Here is a 14,062-nt window from a genome sequence, read left to right as displayed (position 1 = left end):
TACACAGGGCAGTAGAGTGCATGGGATATCCCTTTGCAGAGGGTTGTGAGCCACCATGTGGTTTCTGTGGAATCGAACTCAGGACCTCTGGAAGAGCAGAGCGGTGAGTGCTCTTAACCTCGGAGCCATCTCTCCAGCCCTTGACAAGCTTTATTTAACTAAACATTAAACATGAATCAGAAACGCCAAACCCTGTACATATATGGTCCAGATTCACCCTTACTTAGAAATCCCCGAGCTGGCAGGGCGAGGCTGGGAATTGAGAGTGAGCAAAAGGAGTCTGCCTCTTTCCCCCAGGGTGTGCTATCAACTCCATTACCATTTCCAAACAGCTGGGTGTGAGTCTAACTAAGGTTTCCTTCAGTCAGACATTTGCCAGGAGCCGGAGCCCTGACAGGACAGCGAGAGCGATGATCAGACATCATTTCACAGTGAAATCATCACTCGCTGATTTCAGGCAGAAAACTTTAAGCTCTAAACTCTAAAGAGGCACTGAAGCGTGCTAGGGCAGCAGCAGTACTTCCCCGACTGACCTTCAGGAACCTGCATATTCTCCAGCCCCGCCCCACCCCACCCCCTCTCAGCTAGCTCCCGTCCACCCCTCCCCTCCCCCCACATACAGGGAGGAGGCCTTGTGTGTGTGTGGGGGGGGGGCGGCAGCGGGAAGATGCAACTCTCTCTTGAGAGAGAGTTCGGGTCTCCAAACAAATACATAACTAGAAACTTCATTTATTTACTTTATTTCATCGAGCATACCGTGGAAGAGGGAAAAGGAACAGGGAAGCTAGGCCAACTGGTCGAGCTCCTCCTTTCGTTTTGTTTCAAAAAGGAAAGGAAAAGCCAAAGAACCCCTCTTTTTGGTGAAAGGAACAGAATGGTGAAAGTTGAAACATCGGCTCGCCACTTAATACTTTGGCTTTTAATAAAAGGGACAGCAGATCGACTTCCGAGTTGATTAAGAGAGAGAAGAGAGAGAGAGAGAGAGAGAGAGAGAGAGAGAGAGAGAGAGAGAGAGAATAAAACCACAAAAAAACGTTTTGTCGACCAGCCTCCTTTTAAACCTCTGTTACACAGGAAGACTGGTCAACCTCATTCCCCCCTCCCCCCACTCACACACACACCTCCCCTCCACGGAGAGGTTTAATGAGAAGAAAGGTAGAAGAAGAGAGTAAAGGCCAGTCATGAGCACGTGGAGAGAATTTGGGAGGGGAATGGGGAGAGAAGGGACAAAGGGGAAGAGGGGAAGAGAGGAAGAGCAAAAGAGCAAAGAGAGGAGCAAAGAGAGCCAACCTCATATTTTATTTTATTTTTTTAAAGATTTATTTATTTTATTTATGCGTAAGAGTACACTGTAGCTATTTTCAGACACACCAGAAGAGAGCATCAGATCCCATTACAGATGGTTGTCAGCCACCTTGTGGTTGCTGGTAATTGAACTCAGGACCTCTGGGAGAAATTTGTGTGTGTGTGTGTGTGTGTGTGTGTGTGTGTGTGTGTGTGTGTGTGTGTGCCCGTTAGTTTAAAAATCTGCTGTAGACCTCCCTTTTAATATCTGTTTAACAAATATTTTTACCATATTTAAATTTTATTTATTTTATTTTACTTAAAAATAATAATGAATAAAGAGTCAATGTGAATAAACAATAAAACAAAAATCAAGGTGATCGGGGTTGGGGATTTAGCTCAGTGGTAGAGCGCTTGCCTAGCAAGAGTAAGGCCCTGGGTTCGGTCCCCAGCTCCGAAAAAAAGAAAAAAGAAAAAAAAAATCAAGGTGATCAACAGATACCGACGACTGACATGGAAAAAAGTTAATAGATCGCCATAAAAACAGAGTAAGTGCGATGTAAACAATAAAACAGATGGGATGGAGAATGGCTCAGCGGTTAAGAGCACTGACCGCTCTCCCAGAGGTCCTGAGTTCAAATCCCAGCAACCACATGGTGGCTCACAACCATCTGTAATGAGACCTGATGCCCTCTTCTGGTGTGTCTGAAGACAGCTACAGTGTACTCACATGCGTTAAATAAATAAATTTAAAAAAAAAGAAAACAATAAAGCAGAAATTAAGACGAGGGACACAGAAGGACAAGGGAGATAAAACAATTAAATGTTAACAGACATAAAGTGGGAACGACGGGGTTGGGGATTTAGCTCTGTGGTAGAGTGCTTGCCTAGCAAATGCAAGGCCCTGGATTCAGTCCCCAGCTCTGAAAAAAGAAAAAGAAAAAAGAAAAAAAAAGAAAAGCGGGAACGAGATGAAGGGCAAATATAGACGACTGAAACGAAATGATGGAATAAATTTATAAAATAATAATAAAATACGAGTAAATACGAATAAATGGCAAACTGGACTTTAATAAATGTTTAAATCAAGGTGAATGACAAATACAATTTAGACAAAAAGGTTTTGAAAAATGAGAAATAGAAAGCATATATGAATCAATAACAAGACTGAAGTCACAATGGCCTTGAAGTGACACGGACGACAAACGTGAAAAACATAAATGAAATAATTTCGACAGCCACGGACATTCACATGGTGTGTTGGGAAACACCGCAGTCTTTATTTGGCGAGTAAAAACGCCTCGGGGAACTCTGTACATAGGAGGCTGGGAGCATGAATCACTCTATCTATCTATCTATCTATCTATCTATCTATCTATCTATCTATCTATCTATCTATCTATTTTTTATTTTTCTCTCCCTTACATCTTCCCACCATACCATACGTTTCTCCTTATACAAATCCATAGATTTATATATGTTCTTAATTTCATTTTTTTCCTCTGCCACACAGCCCACCACACAGAACCTCTAGATCTCGGGATCCCCTTCTGCCAGCACCAGTGGCAAGGGCACAGCTCCCCAGAGAATTAACTCGATCCGAACATAAGCGCGACAAGAAATTAAAAGTTAAATCGGAAGTGAAACTGAAAATGAAATTTTGGCCGAAAATAAAATAAAATGAAAGGTATAAGTTTTGTGACAATCAAATCATAAATCCCAATTGGGCAAAAAATAAAATTACAAAGTCAAAATTTTGTCCAGTCCACTGTGCTCCTGTGGAATCCTCCCTGGAACTTGCTCGGTAGAGTAGTCTAGTCCCAAACTCACAGAGGTCTGCCCTGCCTTTCTCTGAAACCTACAGAGCCAGTCAAAACCTACAATCCTTTGTTGTTTGTTTGGCAGTTTGGCAGTTTGTTTGTTCCTTGGACAAAAATGTGGGCTCTCTCTGATTCCTATATGTCTGCATGCCAGAAGAGGGCACCAGAACATAAGAGGACACACCACACAGCTCCTGAGAATCCAGAGGGTTTTTTTTTGTTTTGTTTGTTTTGTTTGTTTTTTCTTCCTCTTTTCTTTTTTTCCGGAGCTGGGACCTTGCTCTTCCCAGGGCCTTGCGCTTGCTAGGCAAGCGCTCTACCACTGAGCTAAATCCCCAACCCGAGAATCCAGGTTTTTTACCAAAACAAAAAACAACAACAGGGGCTGGAGAGATGGCTCAGCGGTTAAGAGCACTGACTGCTCTTCCAGACGTCCTGAGTTCAATTGCCAGCAACCACATGGTGGCTCACAACCATCTGTAATGAGATCTGATTGATCTCTTCTGGTGTGTCTGAAGATAACTGCAGCATACTCAGATAAATAAAAAACAAATCTAAAAAAATTAAAAACAACAACAAAAAACACAAAAACAAACAAACAAACAAAACCCCAAAACTAACAACCTAGAGGGTAGATATCTGCCTGCCCAGGTCTTCTAGTGCTATTTAAGGCTTCCTGTAGATAATAAAGCTTGTGTATCTTTTATCCAGGAACAGAATCATCAAGGCAGGGTAGGAGAGAAGCCCTGTTTGGGATTAAACGTTTCTACAACGTAACAGGAGGAGGCGGAGGGAGAGGGGCTCCTCAGACATAAATCTAAAATAGTACAATGGATCATTTTGAAGGCGTGTGGGTGAGGGTGACTGGAGACAGAGTTTTTCTCTGAGTGAGTGTGGAACTCACTGTCCCTGAGCTCAGCCTGTGATGAGAGAGAGAGAGAGAGAGAGAGAGAGAGAGAGAGAGAGAGAGAGATCGAATTTTCTGTGTCTCTCTGTCTCTGTCTGTCTGTCTCTCTCTCTCTGTGTCTGTCTCTCTCTCTGTCTCCCTGTCTCTGTCTCTCTTCCTCTCTCTGTCTCTCTGTCTCTCTCTGTCTCTGTCTCTCCCCCTCCCCCATGCGTGTGTTTGTGTGTTCAACCGAGGAGGCAATGGCAGATAAATGTCTGCCCCTCCTCTGTAAGCCAGGCCACTCCATTACTGCCTTTCCTTTTTCTTAGTTTGTTTGGTTTATTCCAAGTTAATTGTATCTGTTTCTTTATTTTCCTCCTCATTTCTTTAGTTGAGTCAGGGGTCTTTGCACAAAAGCCCTGGAAATCAGTACCTGGATCAGGTCTGCAGCCTGCTCACAGAGTTCTACCCACCTTCACCTCTCAAGTGATGCAATCAAAGACATGCAGCACCACACCTGGCTTCTTTTCACATGTACATTTACTTTAGTTCCAATGCTCATTCAGGTCTGAGAGACGGGGGAGGGAAGGAGGGAAGAGAGACAGAGAGTGACAGAGAAACAGTTGACCGAGAGGGAGAATTGTAGGTTAATTATTGTTCCGTCTCCTCAATCACGGTCTACTGGTCGCCATCGTGGCAACCATGCCCCGCAACCCTACCTTCGGTAAGATCAAGCATAATGGCGGCAACCATAATTCCTGCTTAGTCGCACTGAACACTCCGGTCATCACTACCTGTGGAGAATTGTAGGGGGCTCCTCTGGTCTAGAGAGTAGTACCCTTGAATGAAATGAGGATCACAGCAAGCATTATTTGTTTTGAGATATAAGATGTGGAAAGAACTATATGTGTGGATTTACAGACAGACAGACAGACAGACAGACAGACAGACAGACAGAGAGGACAGGACAGGACAGGACAGGACAGGACAGGACAGGACAGGAGAAAAACAAGAACACAAACAAAAACTCAAAATGGAAGTCCGGTTCCAAATAGTCTCTGTCTGCCCTGTCGCTCTAGTGTTGGTGGTCCAGGTTATAAAAGCTTATACATGGGTGGGTGCGGGAAGTGCTGCTGGGTGTTCAGTTCAGGTCCAAGATTATTGCGGGTAACTAGACAACAAAGAAAGCAGTTAGACTGACTCCTACAGTGTTCGGTTTCTGAGTGTGTTATCACACAGAAGAGCCTAACAGAATATGTAATGAATTCTGGCAGCAACAGCAGAAACAACCAATGAGAAAGTGTCCTTATAATACTAGCAACTGCAACAAAATGGCAGACTAGCCAGCTAACAGTTCCCTAGCCATTAACTCATCTGACATAGGCCTTCTTCACGTTGCATCTAGATAGGTCTTCCTGTCTTCCTCTCCAGTGTGTGTGTGTGTGTGTGTGTGTGTGTGTGTGTGTGTGTGTGTGTGTGTGTGTGTGTAAAGAGAGAGAGAAGGAGGGGGGAGAGAGAGAGAGAGCTTTAGAGAGAGAGCTTTAGAGAGAGAGAGAGAGCTTTAAAATCAGCACTCAAGCCTTTTCTCTTCCTATCCCTATCCCAACCCCCCAAACCAGCAGCAAAGCCACCAGCACTCGAGAGACAGAGGAAGATGAAATCTCTAGTCTGAGAAACAAGAGGAGGTAGATAAACATACCCCCCTCTCTCCTTCATAATTTGTTAAAGTGTTCCCTTTGTGTTGTGTGGACTCTACTGTATTAAGCAAGTTTCACATCGTACTATCTCAAAGAGGAGTCAACAGTCTCTTGGCGTGCAGGCAGTTGTTGCCTGCTTTAAATATTTTTTGGTGTGTTTGTTTGTTTGTTTGTTTGTTTGTTTGTTTGTTTGTTTGTTTCAAAACCGAGGGCCTGCCTGCGTTCAACAGATCCAAACCCAGTTCTCAGAGGGGAAAATGGAGTCAAGTCCGAAGTCACTGGCATTTAGGTCATCGGCCATTGACAGTCATAGGAGATGGGAATATCGTCCTTTCTCCAATGGAGACTCACCTGGGTATGCATCAACCACATCTAAGGGCAGGCCTGGGTTAGTACGGGGTGGTGGATGGGGAGGAAGGATCTGGAAAGAGCTTTGCGATGGGAAACTATGATCAGAATGTTGCACAGAAAACAAAATTTGTACTTAAAAAAAAAAAGGCTCCCGATATCTATCCAAAAATGAAAGGAAATAAAAACCGACATCAGAACTTTACTAACTGCAAATGCTCCATCTCCCTGTATCCAACCACTCCACTCCCAGATAGGTAGATGATAGTTTGCACTTCTGTCCCAGTTGGGCTGTCGAGGTTAAGGGAAGGGGAACCACCTCTGTGGTTATGTGATCCACACACGAAATAAAATAAAAGGAGCGGATAAACGTGCCTGGCATTTTAAGATGCTCAATTTCTTTGCAAGCTTCATTTTGTTTCATTCTTTTAAAGGTTTACTTATTTATTTTCACTTACATTGAGTACACTAAAGCCCTTTTCACATACACAGGGCAGTAGAGTGCATGGGATATCCCTTTGCAGAGGGTTGTGAGCCACCATGTGGTTTCTGTGGAATCGAACTCAGGACCTCTGGAAGAGCAGAGCGGTGAGTGCTCTTAACCTCGGAGCCATCTCTCCAGCCCTTGACAAGCTTTATTTAACTAAACATTAAACATGAATCAGAAACGCCAAACCCTGTACATATATGGTCCAGATTCACCCTTACTTAGAAATCCCCGAGCTGGCAGGGCGAGGCTGGGAATTGAGAGTGAGCAAAAAGGGAGTCTGCCTCTTTCCCCCAGGTGTGCTATCAACTCCATTACCATTTCCAAACAGCTGGGTGTGAGTCTAACTAAGGTTTCCTTCAGTCAGACATTTGCCAGGAGCCGGAGCCCTGACAGGACAGCGAGAGCGATGATCAGACATCATTTCACAGTGAAATCATCACTCGCTGATTTCAGGCAGAAAACTTTAGAAAACTCTAAACTCTAAAGAGGCACTGAAGCGTGCTAGGGCAGCAGCAGTACTTCCCTGACTGACCTTCAGGAACCTGCATATTCTCCAGCCCCGCCCCACCCCACCCCCTCTCAGCTAGCTCCTGTCCCCCTCCCCTCCCCCCACATACAGGGAGGAGGCCTTGTGGGGGGGGGGGCGGCGGGGAGATGCAACTCTCTCGTTTTTTTTTCCTTTCTTTTTTCTTTTCTTTCTTTCTTTCTTTCTTTCTTTCTTTCTTTCTTTTTTTTTTCTTTTTTTTTTTTTCTTTTTCCGTAGCTGGGGACCGAACCCAGGGCCTTGCGCTTGCTAGGCAAGCGCTCTACCACTGAGCTAATCCCCAACACCCGCAACTCTCTCTTGAGAGATAGTTCGGGTCTCCAAACAAATACATAACTAGAAACTTCATTTGTTTACTTTATTTCATCGAGCATACCATGGAAGAGGGAAAAGGAACAGGGAAGCTAGGCCAACTGGTCGCTCCTCCTTTCGTTTTGTTTCAAAAAGGAAAGGAAAAGCCAAAGAACTCCCTCTTTTGTGAAAGGAACAGAATGGTGAAAGTTGAAACATCGGCTCGCCACTTAATACTTTGGCTTTTAATAAAAGGGACAACAGATCTCCCTCCTATTTGGTTAAAAAAAAAAAAGGAATTAAAACACCACAAAAACGTGCTGTCAGCCAGATTCCCTTTAAACCTCCGTTATACAGGAAGACGGGTTTTTTTAAGCATCATTTTAAATATATAAATATGTATTTGTGTGTGTGTGTGTGTGTGTGTGTGTGTGTGTGTGTCCGTCCGTCCGTCCGTCAGTCAGTCAGTCAGTCAGTCAGTCAGTCAGTCAGTCAGTCAGTGTCTTCTGTATGGAGAGGATGTGCTGACTCTGAAGCTATGATCTAGACACTTTCTAGATCACAGTTAAAAAGTTTTAATAACTGTGTGAAGGAGACAGGTAGGGGTGTGTGTGTGTGTGTGTGTGTGTGTGTGTGTGTGTGTGTGTATGCATGCATGCATGTGGGGGGAGGGGAGGCTTTGATATCAGCACTCAAGCTTTTTACTTCCTATCCCAATCTCCCCAAACTACCATCAAAGCAGCACTAGGGAGGCAGAGAAAGGTGAATCTGAGAGTTTCAGTCCTTCCCGCCCTACAGACGAATACAGAGAAACCCAGTCTGAGAAACTAGGGGAGGGGGGAGGGGGAGAGAAAGAGAGAGAGAGAGAGAGAGAGAGAGAGAGAGAGAGAGAGAGATCAAATTCTCTTGTGTCTGTCTCTGTTTTTCTCTATCTCTCTCTCTCTCTCTCTCTCTCTCTCTCTCTCGTGTGTGTGTGTGTGTGTGTGTGTGTGTGTGTTTGTTTGTTTGTTTCAAAACCCAGAGCCTGTCTGTAACAGATCTAAACACAGTTCTTGAAGGGGAAAATGGAAACAATTCCATAGTCTCTGGCAATGAAGTCATCTCCCATTGAAAACCACAGGAGAGGGGAATATTGTCCTCAACTAGGCATATATCAACCAGTATTTCACAGGCAGACCTTCAGAGGTGCAGATTCACCAGCCCTACCCTCCCTCCCATCCCCCCAGCATCCCTGCTCATCTCCTGTCCACCATTTGTTGATTCATTGTTGCTGTTGCTGTTGCTGCTGCTGTTGTTGTTGTTGTTGTTGTTGTTGTTGTTGTTGTTGTTGTTGTTGTTCCTGGTGTGAAGAACACTGTGAGGTAGCCTTCCTCTAATACCCTCTGGTCTTTAGGGATCCTTCACCCACTCACTCTCTGCCAGACTGAGTTCACAGCAGAAAACGCGTTTGAGAGAAACATGTTCCTGGTCCTGTGTGCCCATATTGAGGGAGGCATGAGAAAGGGATAACAAGGAAGGGAGACCCGGCAGTGGTAGGGGGCTGGGATGGGGTCGGGGGTGGGTGTCCTAGCTTGCTAATCCAACTGACCCACTTGCTGTGTAAATAAATATTTTGCATTCTGTGTCCCTTGTTTGATTTCTCACTAAATTCCAGATTGTCAATCTCCCTGTGTCGATTGCACAAGAACCCAAATGGGGATGCTGGGTGGTGAGCTGATTCCTCCCTAGAACACCTGTGCACTCTCTCATAGTCTCTAAGCTCCTTGCTGGACTCTTTTGGGCTTGGACCTGGCTGTCTGTAAGCCAGGAAGGAAGGAAGGAAGGGAGGGAGGGAGGGAGGGAGGGAGGGAGGGAGGGAACAGGCCTCAGTTGAGAATCCCAATTTTCTAGTTCACTGCATCTGATGGCTGGCTGACCCTTCCAGGTGAATTGTATTTTTTTTCCTTTTCACTCCTTTATTTGAGTCAGGGGTGTCTGCACATAGACCTGGAAATCAGTACCTAGATCAGGCCTGCCTGCCTGCCTGCCTGCCTGCCTGCCTGCCTGCCTGCCTGCCTGCCTTCCTCTATCTCACAGAGACACAGTTCTAAACACCTCTGCCTCTTGAATGATGGAAATAAAGACATGCACGAACACCTGGCTTCCTTTCATTGTACATTTAGCCTAATTTCAGTTTTATTCATGTCTGGGAGGGAGACTTGCTTGTGTGCTGTAGTTCAATTCCTTTCACTGTGTGGTTTCCCCACCACCTTGGCCACCATGCCACGTGGAGAGAAGAAGAGATGAACCATATTGTTGGCACCCATATAACAAACACTTGGTTGCTTCCTCTGAGCCCTCTGAGTATCCTTACATCTCTGTATTTTAAAGTGGTTTTGTTTTGTTTTTTATTGCTGTCAAACTCTCTCTCTCTCTCTCTCTCTCTCTCTCTCTCTCTCTCTCTCTCTATCTATCTATCTATCTATCTATATGTGTGTGTGTGTGTGTGTGTGTGTGTGTGTGTGTGTGTGTGTGTATTTTCTTCCCCAGAGCTGAGGACTGAACCCAGGTCCTTGAGCTTGCTAGGCAAGGACTCTACCACTGAGCTAAAACCAACCCCTATCTCTGTGTTTTAAAAAGTAGACTCTGGAGCAATACCGGGCAGGTCTCCAAGGCGGGTCCTTCGCTTTATTTTATTCTTTTTGTTTTTAATTGTTAAAGATTTGTTTGTTTGTTTGTTTGTTTTATGTCTATTCGAGTACCCTGTAGGTGTCTTCAGACACCCCAGAAGAGGGCATGATTGACAATTACAGATGGTTGCAAGCCGCCATGTGTTGGCTGGGTATTGAACTCAGGACCGCTGTAAGAGCAATCAGTGCTCTTGACACGGTGCCATCTCTCCATCCACCTACTTTATTTTATTCTCTATGCTCTCTTGTGCGAGTCAAGGTCAAGCAGGCAAGAAACACCCAAACAGATTGGTCCATCACCACTTTCTGAATTCTTTTTGTTGTTGATGTCAGGGATGTAAAGCAAGTTTACCCATGAAGAATTGTAAGGGAGTCCTTCTGATTTAGAGAATAGCAGCCTTGAAATGAAATGAGAATCACAACAAGCATTTGTCTTATTGTTTTTGTTTTTTCTTCCTTTTTCTTCGGAGCTGAGGACCGAACCCGGGGCCTTGTGCTTCCTAGGCAAGCGGTCTACCACTGAGCTAAATCCCTAACTACATTTGTCTTAAAGTCTGAAAAACACAAAACAAAACAAAACAAAACAAAACAACAACAACAACAACAACAACAACAACAACAACAACCAAGAACAAACCATGAGACCGCAGAAATCCTCAGGCGGAGGAGTAAGGAGCTAGTTTTTATTGGTTAGGGTATTATTTGGTCGGGTGGGGGTAGGGGTGGGGGTGGGGGTGGGGGTGGGGGTGTTGTCCTTCCTACACCTCTCTTGCATGAATGAGCTGAACATTACTTAAGCTTGTGTCCAAAACTGTCCATTTTTTAGATTGATCCCAGGAGGGAGGGAGCGAGCCGGGGATACAGCACACCCTCTCTGGCCTCAGAGGTCCAGGCTCCCGCTGGCAGGGCCCGAAGGGACTCCTGGGGGAAAAAAAATAAAGTCTCCGAGGCACCACCTAGCCGGTTTATTCTTGAAGAAAAGCAAACATACATAATGGAATAAGGGAAAGAAAAAACCTGTTTTCTATATACACAAGCAGTCGTAATTTGTTATAGTGTCCCCTTTGCGTAGTTTGGATTCGATGACTTTATTTTATCAAGCAAGTTTTAAACAGCGGTAACTCCAAAGAGGAGTCACAGCCCCTTTAAGTGCAGTCAGTCATTGACCCTTTGGTCTGTCTGTCTGTCTGTCTGTCTGTCTGTTTCAAACGAGGGAGGGCCTGCCTGCCTGCCTGCCTGCCTGCCTGCCTGCCTGCCTGCCTGCCTGCGTGCCTGCATCAGATCTAAATACAGTTCTCAGAGGGGAAGACAGAGACAAGTCAGAAGTCACTAGCACTCAATGGACGACCACCAACCTAAGGGCAGGCCTAGGGTAGAATTTGATGGACGGACGGACGGACAGACGGACGGACGGACGGATGGACAGATGGACAGAAAGGATCTAGGAGGAGCTTTGGGAAAGATGAAAAGCCTCCATTTCCCCCCAAAGCGAGCCCCAACAGCTGGGCTCTTCGAGATGAGTTATAAGGGGAACCACACATACAGTTTTGTATCACACATACAGTTTGTCATCATCCGTCAATACCAGGTAGACTTTTCAACGTATGTAGGTAGCTGTTGTCAGGTCAGTCCTTTACTAAGCCTCATGTAAGCTCTGCAGGGTAAGCCTCAGGAATTCATCTGTGCGTCCCGCAGGGTATGCTTTCTTGCTTTGTTAAAGGCTAGACTTTGGTTGCTGTCTGTCTGTCTGTCTGTCTGTCTGTCTGTCTGTCTGAATGAATGAATGAATGAATGAGCGAGGGAATGAACGAATGAGGGGATGCACATGCCTATGGTTTTAAGATGCTTAATTTCTTTACAAGGTTTATTTATTTAAACATTAAACATTGGGGTTGGGGATTTAGCTCAGTGGTAGAGCGCTTGCCTAGGAAGCACAAGGCCCTGGGTTCGGTCCCAGCTCCGAAAAATAAAATAAAATAAAATAAAATAAACATTAAACATTAATCGGAAATAATGGAGTCAGCAGTTAAGAGTTCTGACTGTGTTCTTCCCAGAGGTCCTGAGTTCTATTCCCATGGTGGCTCACAACCCTCTGTTATGGGATCGATCTGCTGTGTGTCCGAAGACAGCTGCAGTGTGCTGTTTGTAGGGTAAAGAAAAAAATACTAAAGAAGAAAAGAGAGAGAAAAAGTTAGAAGCACCAAGTCAAGTCATGTAAATATTGCCCACATTCGGATTTAGACATGCCTGAGCTGTCAGGCGAGGCTGGGTGAGAGCGAATCAGTGAACGATCGGACTCTTCCTCTCTCTGTGAGGGTGTGTCATGAACTCTATTACCATTTCCAAAGAGTTAGGTATGCTGGAGCGAAGTGGACCGGAAAGCCAAGGGAGGAGAGGTATGCCTACACGAGTCCACCCAACCCGCCCCCCCCAGGGAGACATCCTCGAGTGGTGGGGGGAGGGGGCGAAGGTGTGGAGGGATAATTTCCAACAAATAAATCCCAACAAATAAATTACTAGAGACTTGATTCATTGATTTACTTTAAATTTATTGAGTGTATCGGGAAAGAGGGAAAATGGGTCAAGGAGGGAGGGAGGGAGGAGGGAGGAGGGAGGGAGGGAGGGAGGGAGGGAGGGAGGGAGAGAGGGATATCTTTTCCTCCAAATCGGCTGGTATGTAGTCTCAGTGTCAGAAAAAAGACTGCTTCTGGCCTCCTTTCTGATTACCCCAAGGCAGTCTGGTCACCGTGCTGTAATAGAAAGGGAAACCACAGTCAAGTCATGGGAGCGAGCGAGCAAGCAAGCAAGCAAAAATCATAAACAAAAGCAAAAACACGTCTGTTAAGTTGAGCAGAGCAGAGCAGAGCAGAGCAGAGTAGGGCAAAGCAATACAAGGTCACATTCCACAAAGGCTGATATAGTCTGCCATCTTGGTCTACAGAGTGAAAAGTAGAAGGAGAAAATGAATATCGCTTTGTGTGTCACAAAGTTTTTAAGTTGTAAGGAACATTGCAGCTAAACCTTCAAATCCTCAAACCACCCAACCCAAGCTTTCCTCCTCCTCATCCTCCTCCTCCTCCTCCTCCTCCTCACCCCCCATTGCCCCCCCCCGTGTGTGTGTGTGTGTGTGTGTGTGTGTGTGTGTGTGTGTGTGTGTGTGTGTTTGCGCACGAGCTCGAGCCGGGCACGCATTTCTTTCACTGCACAACCATCATTGGAGGACGTTTAAATAAACACGAATGAATCAGACAGGCAGACAGACAGGGGCCCATAATGGATCCCTACAACTCGGTGGTGGTGGTGGTGGTGGTGGTGGTGGTGGTGGTGGTGGTGGTGGTGGTGGTGGTGGTGGTACACCGATTTGTTGACCTCTTTCTTTTAAAGAAAGGACAAGAAACAAAGAGAAATAAAAATGAAGGAATATAGACCTAGCCAAATATTATTTTATTCCTCCTTCATGGAGCGACAAGAAGATTTATTCATCAACCTTCGTCTAGAATAAGAAAGTAATTGCAAATGAAATCGAGCCATCTTACTGTAATAAGATGTTATCGAGAGAAAGGGGAATTGGATACTGGATCCATTGCTGCCCCCCCCCACACACAAATTGGAAAGAAAAGCACCCCAGATCGCTCAACTAACGAGGCTTATTTAAAACTGGAAAAGAGGGCTGGAGAGATGTCTCAGCGGTTAAGAGCCCTGGCCGCTCCTCCAGAGGTCCTGAGTTTTCAATCCCCAGCAAGCACATGGTGGCTCCCAACCATCGGTAATGGGATGAGGCCTTCTTCTGGTGTGTCTGAAGATAGTTACAGTGTACTCATAGTCACAAAATAAATAATTCTGGAAAAGAAGAGGAAATAACTTTTAAAAAAAGAAAGGAGGCTGACTGGTCGACCTTCCTTCCCTCCCTCCCTCCCTCCCTTCCTTCCCTCCTCCCTCCCTCCCTCCCTCAGGTTCGTACCTAGGAACTCATGCACACACAGCCACACCCCACACACACACATATATTTAATATTCAATATTTATAAAAATA

The sequence above is a fragment of the Rattus norvegicus genome, unplaced genomic scaffold, assembly GCF_021556685.1.
Source record: "Rattus norvegicus strain SHRSP/BbbUtx unplaced genomic scaffold, alternate assembly SHRSP_T2T unassigned-0000116, whole genome shotgun sequence".
NCBI lineage: Eukaryota > Metazoa > Chordata > Mammalia > Rodentia > Muridae > Rattus > Rattus norvegicus.
This window is presented reverse-complemented; position numbering follows the sequence as displayed.